This window comes from Grus americana, chromosome 6, assembly GCF_028858705.1.
Source record: "Grus americana isolate bGruAme1 chromosome 6, bGruAme1.mat, whole genome shotgun sequence".
NCBI lineage: Eukaryota > Metazoa > Chordata > Aves > Gruiformes > Gruidae > Grus > Grus americana.
Genome location: NC_072857.1, coordinates 39,792,447 through 39,809,669, shown reverse-complemented (window position 1 = coordinate 39,809,669; position 17,223 = coordinate 39,792,447).

Sequence of the window (17,223 nt, the reverse complement as noted above, 5' to 3'; positions counted from 1 at the left end):
GCAACTCTGGGCAAGGAGGCAGCTTCCACTTTGAAGGGAAAATAGCACAGAGGGAGCTACAAAGTCCCACCCCCAGCAGCCACTGTGTCGGCCAGAGCTGCTTCCCACCATAACATCATTTTTATAATCACGTTTTTAGCTGGAAACAGTCTTCCCTCCACTACAGCTCTGTCCTTCCAAGCTTGTTCCAGGGGAGTCTGGTAAGGGTTTGTCTGAATCTGAACTCAGCATACAACCCTCTAGCACAGAGGGAAAAAAAGCTTTCTTCAGTAGCTTACAACCAGATCTCAGTCTCTGTTTAGTTATTATTCACAACAGCTCTGCCTGGAAATGACTACAGGCACAAGCAAAAAGTACCAGACTGTGGGGATGACCATGCAAGCAAACTTCCAGGATGAAATTTCTGTCTGTTCTGCTCTTTTTGGAAGAGGCTGAAAAAAGCACAGGAGCCCTTTTCTCGCTGTGGTCTGACAGCGTGATTCTAAAGCACCCAGGACCTAGTGCAACTCTCAGGCATGAGATTTCCTCCAAAACATGGCCTCTTCTATTTGCCTTTTCAGCAAATGACTACACTTCACAGCACAGTCTGATTTCTAAGTGATGCACAGAGTTCATAAATAGTCAACAGAGCTCCTTGAGCATGTTACAGACAGGAAAATTATACGCTACCAACAGCATGGGTCATACCCATTGATTACTCACTTATTAAAACACAAGCCCCTTTCCAACTGCTTATAAATAAAAGACTTGCTATACAATGCAACTCTTTTGAAAGCACAGAAGTGCATGGAGATGAAATTCCTTCCCAGACATGGAGGTGACCTGTATTTACTGTAAACATTATCCCACATTTAAATTTGGAAATGAAACAAGGGTGAGGCAAAGAAGCCGGATTCCGGTCACAGCTTTCCTGCAGTCGGAGGTGAGCTCTGCTGCCAAGGCTTGCTCGAGTCCTCCTGCCTGCCCGCTTTCACAGAAAACCTCTACTTTCTTTGGATCGCTCTGTACATGTTTCAGACTGGGTGGGGGAAAGGTTCATTTGCACAGACATCTGACGAGGCTTACTCACAAGTGTTACTCACCAGCCACTTGGCTTGTGGGGAAGGAGAAGTTCAAGCCCCATTCTTCACTCAGACCCAAGAAAGAGCCACAAATTACCTTAAAGCAAAAGGGCTGGGTTCAATTCAAGATCGTGTACCCTGCGGTTTGTATAAAAAAGCAACATCAGTTGGAAGGAATTTCTCTCAGCTGAAAGTCAGGAAAAACATTTATGACTATTGAATGGTCTGGGTATTTCTTGAATGCCAGAGCACAAAGATAGTTCTCCAGGGTCAGGAGCAGGGGGAATCCTTCCTCGCTGTCAGTTGTTGTCTATATGGCCAGCAAACCCTGTTCAGCAAACCACCCCGACCACGCACTCGACCTCAGACAACCACGTAACACCTCTGTAGCAGCACAAGGCTAAGGATGCCTCAGTGAATTAGGATCCTAGCAAGTAAATTCTCTGTGAAGGAGTTACTAAGGAGTTGCTAACTATAGTTTGCTATATATGTTGTACTGACTGCGGTTGTTCACCCATATAAACGGGAAAGGGAAGCATTTGGCATTGTCAGTGAGGGTATGAAAACCCCTTTTCAGGACTGGCCCTACCTTTCTGCCTGCCTTTTCTGATACTCAGCACAAGCAAGGAGTCAGAAGTGGGGCTTGTAGATTTAACCAGCAAACCCTTCCATTTACGTGTGCTTGCAATTCCCAGTCAGGCTTGTGCATCCTACACTCAGATGCTAGACGAACAAAACCAGACACTGCCAGCTTGAAGTTTGAAGCTTGCTCCCGTTCTGAGAGGGACTCAGCAGGAAACTCAGCTTGCTTCAACCTGAAGTTTAGGAGGTCCCGCTGCCATTGAAAAATGCCTGAATCTAGATTCAGCTCAAAGTCCTATCTATACAAGAACATCTGCAAACACAAAGCTGAAGCCTGACGGCACTCATATGATAGTCTGTTCTGGGCTTCCCAGCCCAGCCCCGCAACTTTGACAGAACTGGAGTGAGGATCCAGTCAGCCTGTAGAGTATAACAGCTTGTCCTTGTGACTGTCATGCCTCGCCCTGCACGGATCTTTCTTGAATCCAGGAGCGTAAAGAGTTCAGTAAATTAAAAAATATCTAAAATCAGTTTTAATTTAAAAAAAAAAGGAAATAATATTTTAAATATTCCTTCACTGCTGCATAGACTCTGTTTCCTATTAAAGGCAACTGTGTGCAGCATTTCTATTAAGATTCTGCTTCCTGTTGTGTAATGTGGAATGTTAAAAATCCCAATATCGCTTAAGAAGTTATTACAAACTCCAGAGAGTTTTCTATTCCCGAGAAATCTCTCCCAATGGGAAACTGGAAAAGTTCCTGTTGAATTTACAGTAAATGCCTCAGACCGTATGTAATATTTATGGTGACCCTCGCATCTTATCCAGGCTGGTTTGCTGTTTTGCTGCTGTGAAAGAAAAGCCTGTTTCAATGGTTAAAGGGCTGTGACATTCACTTTGAAGGATATTGAAGTAGATACGATAGCCACAGGAAATGTTCCAGTCTCGCTGAGGTACCTCAGAGAGGTATTCGGTCAAATGAGAATTCACTAATCTGATTCCCAGGAAAAAAAATCACAGTAACTTAATGAAGAAAGAGAAAGAAATGTGACAGATCTGCATTCATGGCTTGCCAGATCTGGATTCCATGAAAGCCAGAGGAAGAATTCCCATTCTCTTTCATGGGAACAGGATTTTGACCCTGAAGAACTTCCATTCAAACAGAATTATGCTCCGTTTTTAAACGTTGTGAGAATTAGGTGCTGTCCATTTGCACTAAAAAGAAGTCACTGTATGCTACGGTGTGGATGTATATTCGCCTGGCCACAGACTACAGATACGACAGCCCTTCTTATTAGCAGATCTCAGAAATGTCTAATAGGGGCAGCAAAACAACCTAGGTCGTCCACCACTTCAATTACTTCAATTACTGAGTCAAGAGCAGAGGTGCCACCTCCAAAGTGCTGGTCCAATATTGCTCCACATATAAAAGTGCCTGGGCTGTAAGAACTACAGCATAAGTGTCTTCTCAAAAGTTGTTCTGGCTTTACCTGCAGAAGAAACAAAAATGCAGTGGCAACAGTTGTGTATTCAAATCTGTCAGAGACAGTGGAGATAGAAAGAGCATGCCTCCTTTGGATTGAGCTTGGTACAACGTATAAATGATAAATAGATGATGTATGTGTACTGACGACTCCTTTGCCGAATCCTTTTGCAGTCCTATGTTACAGCCTAAACTTTCAGAACTAGAAGTTAAGGCTTAATGTCCATGTTTCAGTATCTGGAATCGACCATGATTTACATGTGCTAAGCACTCAACAGCTTTCATTGTTATTTAGGGAAGATGCTGGGGGCACGATATTTTTTAAAATATGGGCATTTTCTGAGGAGATGTGAAGCTTGTAACCAGAGACAGCTTGTCCCAGAAGTGCTGGAGGCATCAGACAAATTGAAAGGTGAGGAAATGGGATATGGCACCTGGATGAAGGGGATGAAATGAGCAAAGAAAAGAAGCAGCCAGGGGCTGAAAATGAATCCTGGCTGTGAAATATGCTAGATGGTAGCATAGACTCTCAAAGGGAACAGCCTGAGCCTGAGTCATTGGAAGGTGGCCTGAGCAAAATCCTGGAAAACATTGCCAAGATCAACCTGTCCTGTTCTCTGTGGATGGGCAACACAACCCAACAGGTCAGCCCATGTCTCCTGCTGTCTCCATCAACAGAGAGAAGATTATGTGGGAAGGAGGAACCCACATTAGCTGTATCCTTGAGGGCAAATTATAGTTCAGGAGACAAACAGTACTATGAGGAAGAAACAGAAGGGCTATTAAGCCTATATGTTCATTTTTAGTCTCCTTTCTATAGTCACACATAGACAGGAAGAGAACTCATCGCACCAAGTAAACCGTAACCCTGGTTTAGACATGGGTTAGATCCAAACGAATGAAAGGTGACGCTGCAGTGAAAGGAATAAAACTTTTAGTATGATGTCTCAAGAGACATTTAGAGTGGAGAAGATGTGAAACCCTTCATCCAGATAGCAAACTGATGGAAGAACCATAGAACAAGAAGAAATAGTAGCTGTTCCATACTGAAAAGCAGAGATACTGAGGGAAGCGGTAAAAAGATTAAAGTTGGTGTCTGGTTTTGTTTAACAACCTCATTAATTCCTTGAGAATAAAAAGGAGCGAGTACATTCACATCTGAAATGTCTTTGAAACATGCAGCCAACATCCATGTTGCACTGAGCACTTGGAAATATGAGGAGGAAACAGTGAAATGAGACTCAGTTTAGGATAGCGTATGCCAGGGAGGCAGAGTGATCCAAAGTGCAGATATTCAATGGAAGAAATACAGTTTGAAAGTGAGGATCAGGGTGGAGGTTATCATCTGAGACGCAGATTTATAAAACAGTGAGGCAAGTTAGCTATAATAAACTTGTTTGTAACTGTGCTGCGTGCATTAAAGATGGCGCATCTCTGGCAAAGGGATCACCAGCGAGACTACGTGGAAATTACTGGTGATTCCAACCCCAAATGGAACAAAAGGAGAAAACTCAGGCAAGAATAATAGGAATGATTAAGGGATAAATTCATATAATTTTAAGACACATTGAAATAGTTAGATTTAGAAAACCCTTAAGATAGTTACCCTTCAAGAGCTGTGATAGCACTACTCCAAAAACACTTACAAGCCCCCACACGGTACCAGGTATTTGTTCAGAAAAATATTCCAAAAAACCCTCAGTCTTTCATAAAGTAAGAGACCTAGGATGTGGGACACATCAACCAATCTTTCTGTGAAGTCATAACAGCTGCAGTGCAGAGATACAGTCATTGGGTACCGAAGACACATACCAGCTCTCTGGTATGCAAAACTATTCTCTAGGCAGGATATCCACCTGTTTACCTATTAACTAGGTTTTAAGATCGCATCTGTGAGTTTACTGTTTGGGGATATGGGGAGAAGCTGAGTTTGAGGAGAAATTGTCTATCTCTGCATGAGAGATCTACTCCTGACTTGTTTATGTTTTTCTTTCCTGGGGTGATTTCAAATGACTTTGTTGCTCATGGCTGTCGGTTACAGTCAGAGCATGCAACAAGGAGGAACTGATGAAAATGCCGTTTGGGATATTCATGCTAAATATCAGTGCACTCCTCTTCAGTCTAGCAGCTCGATTAGACGAGATGAAGCACTTGAAGAACAAAAAGTTTAACGCAGGAAGCAAGTCTGCGTGGAAGAAGGCAGACAGGCCTGGTTCACATCACCGGCAAATCCTGCATCCCCAGGAATTTTCCCTGGATTTCTCCAAGCCTCTCCATGGAAGCAGGAGCTGGGCTTGGGTCTAGGCTCTCTCAGCAGCAGACACCAAGTGGTTGAGGCCGCTTAGACAACATGGTGTAAGGGAGCCTATCTTTTCATGCACGATGTTTGGGAATTTCTTGTGGGACTAATGGCTTGATAGTTAGCCAGAGAAGTGCTGAATTCAACATACATTCCTCTCACCACCTCATTACCTCCCAGCCGTTCCCCCGTCTGCGTCTGTTTGTTTAAATGGAGCTCCTTAAGACAGAGGATGCTCGTTAGGAGCCTGGTATGATAAACATAGCACTTGTGCACTTGCCTAATTTGATACATCTGATGAGCCAGAACTTAATAAATGCAAACTGCTACCCAAATTACTTAGATTTGTTCAGTCACTTTCTGTCTTCCTCAGCATATTCTATGCGCTGATCTCATGACATTCTCCTTCATGCCAGGTTTTTTTTGTCTATCCGAACTTTCTTTTTCCACTAGAAGCCTCCAAGCTGGGCTCCTCTCAGGCACTTGCACATATTATTTCACTGCTTCAGTGGAATGGTTCAAATTATAATTTTCCAGCTGAGATACAAAGACTAATTCATTCAAGACCACTTTTTTGTGTATGACAATGTGGATTCCTCTGTGGCCCTTGCAGAGAGATTATGCACCCAAAGTGCTGTGGGAAAACCAGCGTGCTAGGAGCAAGCGTTTGGACAGAGGAAGCAATTTGTGCTCTGCAAGTAGAGCGAAGTCGCGTGCTTTCAAGTATATCCCATCTACTCTTTGGGGATGAGCTGATTGTCATCTTGGGATGATGGGAGAGAATACAAGATACTAGACACTGAGTGGGAATAACGAATGACTGAAATAAATCTGAGCTGAAATCCTCTGCTGATACTAATCAAATGAAACCCACAGCAGCAGTCAACGTTGAGAAACTAGCTGCTAATTTTTGTGGCTAACCAGCATGGCTGCCCTCAAGGCTGCTCCGGCACTGGCTATCAGTGCTGTGTCGGGAAGTCCAGGAAGCAATGTGCGTCCTCTGCCTCAAAAACCAGCCACCTGTGAACCTTGTCATGGTTGATCAGGACCCGGGGTGACACAGACCTCCTACCTTCAGCTGCTTGCCCTGGAGCGATCATGGAGTGGGTGGCCCAGCCTCCTGCTCAGGATGGGATGGAGACGGGAGATTGAAACAGCAGCTTTCCTGGGCCAGCCAGCCTGGAGCAGGGCTGGGAGCCTGTGGCTTTGAGAAAGGCAGGAGATCTCCTCTCTGGTGTTTGTGCCAGGGACGATCTCACCTCTAGCTCATAGGAAACCAGGCTTAGGTGCTTCTGATCTTTCCTGGGATGGACAAATTGGATGGAGAGGCTTGGGGCTGGTGACATGCCAGGAAGAGGCATCTGGATGCAGCACAGTGCGTCATCATCTGTGCGTCAGCACACAGGGTTTACAGCTCCAGAGACTGTTTCGTGGCTGTAATCCTGGAGTAGGAGTTCAGGGCAACTGAGAGATGTACCAGGTAGATGCCTAAAATTAAATGCAGCGAATGCAGGCTTTAATGACAGCCCAGCAGAGCAAATGCAAGCAGCTGAGTCTCTGAGCAACACACAACCCTTTCTTCTCCTGCTGGCAAAGCATGGCTGATGCTCGGGTCTGCCCTCCCAACGCTGACCTGCGTGTCTTAACAAACGCCCATGCATAATTCTCCTGGTACACTGATGCAAACATATCTCATCATCGTGGCCCCACGACTGCAGTGAGGAAAGCAAGCTGGCCCGGAGCTGGCCCGGGAGGACGCCAGAGAGATCATCCGCAAAAGCATGTTTGGCAAATAACAAACTGGTGCGGGCAATGGGATGTCACGGCACAAGGGGAAACACATGGGAAAGGCTGAATCCAGGTTTCTTTCCACCACTCATGAAAGAAAAAAGGACCGTTTCATGGTCATAATCCTGATATTTGACAAGTAGCTTAAATTCACTTATGAAGTAATCTTATAAAGTAAATAGCTTTGATCCAGTGTGTTTAAACACTTGATGTTTTATTTATTCTTTTACTGTGAGGAACAGATTGCACTTTATTAAAGAAAGTCTAAGAAATAAGGGTTTCCAATCCCCACACATACGAAAATTCATACCAACAATACAATTGTGAAAACTGATTTCCTTCAGCCTGTTCTCATGGAGAAGAAACAATTCCTGTGCCTTAGGAACCGACGCAAACATGTATTGAATTACAATGCACCAAATACCTGGATGAATATTTTGAAAATTAACTCAAGGGTGATTCGAGAAGTTGATAAGTGCTCAGTCACAGCAACAGCAAAGAACAGATACGATGATAAAAATCACAGTCCACCCTAATTTTTTAAGGGCCTCAAAAAAAAAAAAAAAAGAAAGAAAAAAAGACAAGAAGGAATCAGTTTGCAAAATAGGATTGTTTTTGAAATGTTTGCCTAGCAACAGACCAACAAATGCTCCAACTATGGCTTTATTTCATATTCTCACAGCAATACCACATAGCTTTTCAACACAAGCCAGCTCTCGCTCTGAAATCCACCCCAGTGACCTCAGCTGCCCTGCTCTGATGCTGGGGCATCTCACGACACTCACCCTTCCCAAGCCGTGGCTGATTGCAGTGCCAGTGGAGCAGAAAGTGCATCTGTTTCCGCTTTCCTACGTTGCAACAACCTATCGCCCCCAGTTGCTCTCACTTGGCATGAAGGAAGAAAACAACTTGATGTGCCAATTTCCTTCTCTCTGCTTCTGGTGTCACACTGGTGCTGTCCACCTCTGCACTCTCAGCACTGCTTGACCTCTCTTTCCCAATGCCGTGTCTGAGCTTGCCGATGGAGAAGTCAAAGTTAGGTCAAGTTCTTACGTTCTTTCTTGTTGGACACAGAAAAGAAATAAAAGCCCAGGTAAAATCTTTTCCCCACAGAACTCTGTTTACTTTTCCAATCGTTTCATACATGCTAGTCCCCAGACTTTGGGAACATAGCTTTGCTTTTCAGAACAGACTCAAAAATTTGGGTGCAACAGCAGAAACAAATTGGAATTTAAACAAAGTCCACTAGAGCTGCTGGGAAAAGAAAGGCATCAGTGTCTCAGAAATTTAGCCTGAAATAAGTTTCAGATCCATTTGCCATGGAGCTCAGATCCAAGAGCAGACAGAGTTGACAGCATAACCAATGGCCATGCTGTGAGAAGCAGACAGTTATGTGCATGGTGGAGAGGTACTGGATGGTGCACCACTGCCCTGACTTCTTATTTTGCTGTTGAGATAGGTATACCACCATTTTCAAAGAGGGGGTGGATTTAGGTGCCCTCGACTCTCACAGCTGCAAGACACTGCTCAGCAATGGTATTTAGCTTCTGAAGAAAAAACCACAGGCTCCTGGATCACCTGCTAAGCTCTGTGAGACCCTGATGCTGCAGAGGCAATATCTTGGGAGAAGTGCCAGGTGTTAGAGCTCCTGCTGAGCTCTGAGGAAGCTGTGATCCAGCAGCCCACATCCAAAGACACATCTCCTCATGTCCTTTCTTGTTTCCTTTACCAGGAGAATAGCAAGTCTTGTAGTAGGCAGCAGAGAACCAAGGGTAGGGAGAATTCATCCCTTAAGGACCAGGGCTTCTTGCCTTGGTGCCTCACCGCCCCGTTTGTTAACAGGGACAGTAGGACAACACTGTCTCACAAAGGTATCATCCAGCCAGCAGCTTAAAGACTGGATATTCTGGTGATAGACATATTAATGCATGTTAGATAAAGGTGCCACGGGAGATAAATCGCTGGCCGGAAGCATTTTGTGGGTCATCTCCAAATGCGTCCCATCAGCAAAGAAGAGGCGTGTGCCCAGCCAACAGCTGGTGTGTCTGGAGTGAAAGCTCAGCAAGGAGGATGTGAGCATGAGCTTGTTGCATTAACTTACGCACGTATGTACGTACCCTGCTGAATCAGGTCTTGGTGACGTTGTGAATTGGGCTGTGCTGGCCGAAGACATTCTCATTCCCACCACAACCTCGCTATCCCGTAACTTAAGACAAGCACGTACTATCTTCTGCTAAGGTTGCCCTCGAATCTTTGGCAGAGGGATGAGGCAGACAACCAGGCAGGTATAGCTTTAACCAGGCCCAGTTTTGAGGCAAAATGCATTAATTTAATCACTTTTCATTATAGGTTAATCCACGTTGTGTCACTTTGCAATTTGGGCACACAGGTAGGCAGTAAATTCAGGGCAGCTGATGGGTACCAGTTAAACCTCAGCAGCTCTGCTGTATTGAGCAGTGCACCTGAGCACTTATTTCAGCTGGAGATCTTTTGCCAGTGTAAATTTTGTTCACAGCGGGAGCACCGGCGAGTGCAATTAGACCAGCTAACCTTTGAAACACAGACAAAGCCAAGCTCAAGGCCACCCAGAAGCAATTTCAAAGCAAGAGGTTCAGCAGCTGTCCTTGGGTGGCCAAAACCTACTTTTACGAGCCACTTCCAGGGAGCCGGGTCTGCAAATCGTCACCTCTGTTCTCTGGGTCTGGGTCCTGCAGACCTCGGTTCCACGGTAACTGGAACCAGACCTACGTACTTGCATTGTGGATGGAACCCTCATCACACCAGCTCACACAATTGCATTTTTGACAAATTATCCAGAGTATATGAGATGGAATTTAGCCTGGCTTCATGCTTTATGCTAGCTTTGGCCTGGCTGTCAGAAATCAGACAATTGCTAATGCAGTGTAACACTTGCCAACACAGAGTTCACCCAGCTGCATTTTTTAGAACACTTTTGAGGTCAAAAAGTGACTTTACACTGGATTGTCTTGCTTTGCATCACTCTGCCATTATGTTTTGATCTAGTGTTAGGAACCCAAGAGCTGGCTTTACTGTACCACCGAATCACAGTTTTTGCATCCCTGTCACAAATTGGAGGCAGAGGGGTCAATGGCTAATTAGTTGCTGTCTGCAAAGCACCCTGAGGCCCACAGAGAAAAGCATGGCAGTAAGCGACAAGCATCACTTATTATTCTCTGAGTTAGTAGTCCTTTACTTTGCAGTATATCTTTGACCTTAGCTATCATACCCTTCCTACCTCCCCACTCCAAACCACAGAGGGTTACAATACAGAATACATCTGTTTCCTGTTTCATAAATTGCAATTGCACATTTCCAACAGGCACTCTCGTCCGAGATTTAGAAACCAATTTTATTTACAAATAGTATGTGCTCCCAAACCTATCTGGCTCCTTTGCATCATACTGCCTGCTGAAAATGAAGAATAGCCAAGTATAGTAGAAATTACTTTCCCACTTTTGGAGAAGTTTGCATCATCCCCTTTTTCTCTTACTGCTATTAAAAGTAAATAGGTATCTGAGATATTCTGATATATTTAACAAATAAATAATTTAAGCAACACACACAGAGAAGGCATGCAGCAATTATTTAAACTCATCATAAATATTCCTTAATAAGTTATTATTAATATTGTTCTTGTTTGTGATGAGAACCTGCGGGCCAAGCAAGAGTATGTGCTGGCTTCACAGCTTCACTGAAGTGAGGCCAGTGGGTAAAATCCTGGCCAAAAGAAGTTAGCGGTTAGAGGGCCCCGGTGACTTGGCTACAGGCTACATCACACACTGCTGCAGAAATCTCTTGTGAGCATCGTCTTTCACCTATCTGGAAGTGAAATGAAACTTAAACCCCAAACACCCTTTATGTATACCATCGTGCATTATGTCTTTACAGACTTGGGGATGAGACTTGGGGTTGTGTAGACACCACTGTTGTCTGCTGAGCCACAGGAATTTACTGTCTAGTGGGGAAGCAGCGCCGTCCCATTCCTGGAGATTTTGGCCCAGTTCCTTTCCCTCCCAGGTGGGGAGGCTGTGAGCACACCCTGCCAGTACCTGCACCGCAGCTGATGAGTGGTAACTTATTAAGCTGCTGAAAATCAGGTTTGCATCTGAGCTCGTAAGGTGACATACACTTGATGAGGTTACCCTTGACCAGGAGAATTGGCCAACACGGCGGGATCCAGGAAACACCTTCAGAAAAGGGCACACTTTGTGACACGCCTCACGCCGAGGCAGGGGCTGCTCCTAGCAGGGTTAGAGACAGAAAGGGCTTGTGTAATCAGCTATTTGGGTCCATCCGAGATGCTCTGTGACAAAGCCTGGCCATCCCACAGTTTAGGCTTTCTCTCACCTTCTGCTAACAGTTCGCATGCAGATTGGAAGCTCGCTCTCCTGCCATAATGATAGCCACTGGGGCCGAGAAATGCATCCATTCGACCAGCCCTCCCCCTCTGCCTTTTCTACGCTCGGGTGCTGTTTGAAGGAGGGCTCCCTCCAAACCGAGCACAGCTCCCGGCTGTTTCAAGTTAAGCAGCTTGAAACTGATGGGCCCAGCCATGTGCTCAGGGATAAACATTTGTGCAAATATTTGCAGACTTAGGACCCTAATCTAGAGAGCAATGTCGATCCCAGATATCATTTTGTTTATGAGCGTCAATCCCGGGGCATTACCAAAAGCCCGAGGGAAAAGTCTGTGTTTCAAGATGCTTACAGTACCAAGGTCTTATCCCACAAGCTGTCTCAAGCGAGCAGCCTTTACTAGCCAGAGCAATCAGTATCTACTGCACAACTAAGATCGCAGGCTGGCGTAGGGCGGACACATTTTGCAAACAGAGTTGGAAGTTGAAAACATGCAGACGTGCGAAAGTATTGGCACTTTGCAGGACAAGAATTTCCATCCACGGGAAAAGCATGTGTGGACTGCCTGCATAGAGAAAGAAGAGAGAGAAAATAAAACAACGGCCACACAGGCCTGCTCTCCCTTGAGAAAGCAAAACACCCGTCTCATTAACTTTGTGCTTGTTGTTTGGTGTATTCCTTTCTTGCTGCTGATGCACCAAATGCAAACATCTCGATCACGCAGAGGCTCTGTGTTGCATTGATCTGCAGGGTATCAGCTCTCTGCTACAAGTTCTTGTCTCTCCACTTCTTCTAGCTCCCGAGGTGCAACAAGGTTTTCCAAAAGTGTTGCTGCTGCCCAAATGCGAACTAGGAACCAAACCTCTGAACCTCAGGTGCACGCTGTATATAAACCTTCCTATTACCCCTCCAGCAAGTCCACGCAGCAGTTCCTCTTTGTGCCAAATAAAAGCTACTGCACCTTAGCTTTTAGCTTGGAAAATAGCAGCCTGGGCTTTCAGTTTGGCTTAAACCTCAGCGTGTGGACCAACGCGATGGCCAGCACGCACAGCTTCATGCCAGAGTCCAATCTTTTCCAAGAGGTAACTTTAGCAGGCACTTTCCAAACTCAAATTCACGGTGCTGCAATAGTGACAAACCCATCGAGAGAAGGGAGAACTGGAGGGATGCCTCAATTGCAGGCGATCGCCTGGTTTTTCCCCAGGGCAGAACCCAGTGTTCGGGAGCTACAAAGTTGGCTTCATGTGTTTACAAGAAGAACTGCTGTGCACACAATTTGCTGATGTTTCCCAGGCAGCTTTGCAGACGTGACGGGGATAAGGATAGGCCCCTCGAGACCCAACTCGCTTATAAACAACGCTCGTATTTGCAGTGGCTCTTTTCCTGTGAGATCTGAACCCAGCTCATCTAAAAGGTTTTCTGCAGGGAGTGAATCAATTAATGCCCTGAAACCACTGACCATCATTTATCACATATCACGTTTCGGTAGTGAGAAGGTGTGCTGTGCCAGCACTGTGATGCCCTCTTACAGCAATGTGCCGGCTTCTGAAGAAACTTCTGGACAAGATCTCTGCTAGATATGCAGCTGTGAATATGATTTTGTAACAGGCAAAGGGCTCTTTTTCTTTGACCATCACTTGATTTTGCGAGAGAAAAGTATTTTTATTTACCTCCTTTTTTTCCTAAACATAACAGAATTTTTTGTTGTTATTTCTTTTTTTAGCCTAAATTTCCTCTCAAAGGAAGCTTTGATTCCCCTGTGTACACAGCCACAGTCTGGTAGACGATGGAGGGTAAAGAACTGTAAAGATCCTACTTTTACAGACTACTCAGATTTTGAGCTGTATTTCAAGAGGCCATACCAGATTTAGGGGGAAGGAAAGAGAAAACGTTGTGTCAGATCAGCATTAATTTCAGGAGAAGAAAGGGGGGAATCCTTATGTGTGTTTTGTCTACCACAATCAGGAAACGCAGCAGACACATCCCTTCAGCATCATCTGCTGTCCTTACTCGTTCTCCTAGGTTGAGGCATGCTGGAGAGAAAAGATTTTGCAGCCCCAAGCAGAAATGTTTGTGAAATGTTTATCTGATCAGCTAAAGACTTTGAAGGCTTGCTTTGGGAAAGAGTTCTAACACTTCATGATTCAGATGCAACTGAGGGGCTTGGTGTCTCCTTTTTGCAAGAGAGGCTTTTTTTTTTTTTTAGGGCAGTAAATTGGTGTTTTGTACCAACAGCAAGAGTTAGGGTGAAGTCAGGGTGCCACAGTTCACTGAATATATACATATATATATATTTTTTTTTTTTCTGGCAAAAGCTAGAGATGGGGTTACATGCTGTTTCACGTTCTCAGACACAGTATACTGTTCACTGCATAAGCCATCCCTAGAGGGGAAAAACCCCCCAAACCCCAGGTATTGCTGCTAACTGCAGAAACCATCTGCAAATGCAGAGTGAGATGTGTCCTCTCTCCCTCTGCTCTGCATGAAAAGAAAACCTGATACTAGCCCTTATTATTCCTTCTACATCAAGGAGACTGCACAGTAGGGGCAAAACGCTGTATGCGTCTCTGTGCTAACAGCAAGAGGACTGGCTTTTTGACATGGAAAAAATGATGCAACTGTCAGAGACACATAAGTAGCTTGGGAAGAGCCAGTTCTTTACTGACCTGCTCCAAAGCTTATCACAATCCTGGGCAGCCAGGCTCTGCTTCCTGCTCTATTGCATATGATAAGAAAGAAGATTAGAAAAATCAACCCCTGTTATCATCTTTGTACACTACCCAGCACATCCTAATGAAGGTCAGGCTACCAGAAAGATATATAGAAAGGTTTTGGTGTGACTGGTCTCCAAGCTAGACAATTATGGCTCGCATCAGGTGGAACTGTGTGGATCAACACAGTCATCTTCTGTGGTTAGGGTTACATTTGCAACCATATTGGCCAGTCTTTTCTCTGCCGTGATTTCAAGTGTTTCTAGCAGCCTGGCTACTTGATGCATTTCAATGGACAAATGCTTCTGACTTTCCAGATGATGTCCAGCATGGACAGCTCAAGACATCTTCAATGGCAGCTGTACCAAGCTCACCTTTCTGACTACTGTTTCAGAAGTTTTCAGCTTTCTCCTCAAGCTAAATCTTTGTTTACAACATTTCTCTTTGCCTGCAGGTGCTATGTATTCATTCATGTCATCCCAAAGACCATGAGCTCAGACATATGTCAGTCTGAATTTCCAGCTTCAAAAGAAAAAAAAGGGGGGGGGTAATCAGAAAGACAATGACATGCCTGCTCCTACTTCTAACCACTTGGAGAAATACCATTGTGTCACAGCATATCCAGTTGCCATGCAATTCCTGAACTGCATCAGACTTACTTTTAAAGCACATCTACCCTTCAGTCCATTTTTGTCCAGTAAACGTACCCTGGTTTGAGCTCAGCATTGCAGTGGTGAGGCCATGCCAATACTTCAGGTAGTAGTTTAAAGCCAACTCCTTTTAAAGCTGCATACTGAAGTACTAGGACTGCAGTAGAGACCTAATCTAGACTAAGTCCAACCTAGCAATGCCTGAATTATCAGCAGAGAAATGCATACCAAGCATACTCAAGACTCATGGTGGGAAAGTCTCCCAAGAACGAGTGATAATCCCTGTAACTTCCACTAGCAATAACTTGCTTAAATGCAATTAATTCCCATAAATCTCCTGATGATACTAGTTATCTCCTACAGATACTGGTGTAATCTCCTATAATCATCTTCAACTCCAGAAAGAATTCTTCCGTTATAACTTTCATTTTCTCTATGGAGACCATTATAATTTCTGCTTTCTTACTTTTCAGCATCACAAAGTTGTTTTGGACCTTCTCCCAATTCTCTTTCTGTTCATGTTGCCTTTTTAAAAATATTTTTCTTTATTTTCTTCTTTTTTTTTCTGAAATGGGCTGTAATTTGATTGTATTGCTCCTGGTATTGCTTCATCTATGCAACTCCCATTGCTGAAGCAAATGGGACTGGAGCTTGAGCAATATAAGTTAATAGCAACAAAGGAGATGACTGGAGCAGGAATGAGACAATACGATGCCTTGCTGTTGCAAAAGGGAAATATAAATTGCTGAGGTTGTAAACAAGCACTTCCTGGTGGATCGAACCCACAACATTACAGGCAGCAGTCAAGGATGGTTTCAACATTTTCAGGATTAATTGAGCCTATTTTACTTTTGCCATTATTTTAAATCTTTCATATCGCCACAAGACAATGAGCAACATGCACTGCGTATTCTAATCTTTGCAGTTCCTCAAAGATACTGAAATATTTGAAACTTGTTACACTCCATGGGATGCTTGAAAAAATTCCTTCAAATGGAAATTATAGTTGAGATCATATTTGTAAGCTCCACTAGCTACAAAGAAAACATTTATTTTGATGTTTCCTTCCATGATTCCTTGAACATACTGAGCACCATAAACGTTTCTAGCAAAAATTACTGTTTATTTACAAGTTTTATTAGCACTGTAGCAGATGACTAGACATCAATGAGTAAAGGTTGGTGCAAATATTATTGAGCGTAACTATGACATTTCACACCCAAAGGGGGGGAAAAAAAAACCAAAACAAAGAACTATAGAGGCAAAAATGTCCTGCTTTGAGATGAATAAAATATAAATGGACAAATCAAGAAAATTATAACTTAGATGATGAGCTGTGGCCCAGACCTGCCCAAGGTCACCTAAGAAAGTCACACAGACCCAGATGGTCCTACATTTTCTCATTCTTACTTTGCTTTATGTCCAAGGTGAGAACTGTAGATATGTCACAGAGAAAACTTTGACCCCTGTTACCTCCTTCTAGAGCCTTTTTTGGTGAGCCCTAATCCCAGCTAGGATTAATTTAGGACACGGTACAGCTAGACGCTAAAGTACAATGCATACAGTGAGCTGACAACAATTAAATCTCACCCTAAATTTGACTCAAAGTCAGCAAAATCTGTTGTCAGGTGTCAGACCCATCTGCACTGATTCTTTTCAGCAATGCTTCAGGCTTCCTCCTGCGTTCATCTATTCCCAGCTTGTATTCAGCAAGAGCTGGCTTGCAACGGAGGCAGAGGAATTCACTTGATCCTACGTAGTAGGAAGAGGTACAAAATAAATAGCTTCCTGGGGCAATGGCAGCAGAAGACTGACAGAGGTTTTGGAGCTTAATATCAGAGTTTAGAAAATCTCAAGCTATACTAATTAATTAATTGCTTCTGTAGTATTACATCTGATACAGGACATGCTGCTAGGCTGTTGTTTTCTGATGAAAAGCTATTAAAATGAACATAGGCGACATTTCTGTTCTTTGGTCGTGTGTTTGCAGAGCCCACCAGAAACACTACAGAAGAGGAATACCTTCTGATTCCTAGTTTTGTGCTGGGCTGCATCTGTATCTGTTCCAAGATGTTCCAAGAGAATGAAATCTATGCTGGCATTGCATTCATTCAACATTGCTTTTCCTTGTGAGCACAATGCAGGAATTAATATTGACTATAAACTTTCCAAATTCACTTACAATCTGGATCTCTGCTAAGCAGATCCCCACAGATAACTTTTCTCCTTAAAAACTAAGTTCCAAGCTTCCTAACAAAAAAGTATCAAGAAAATC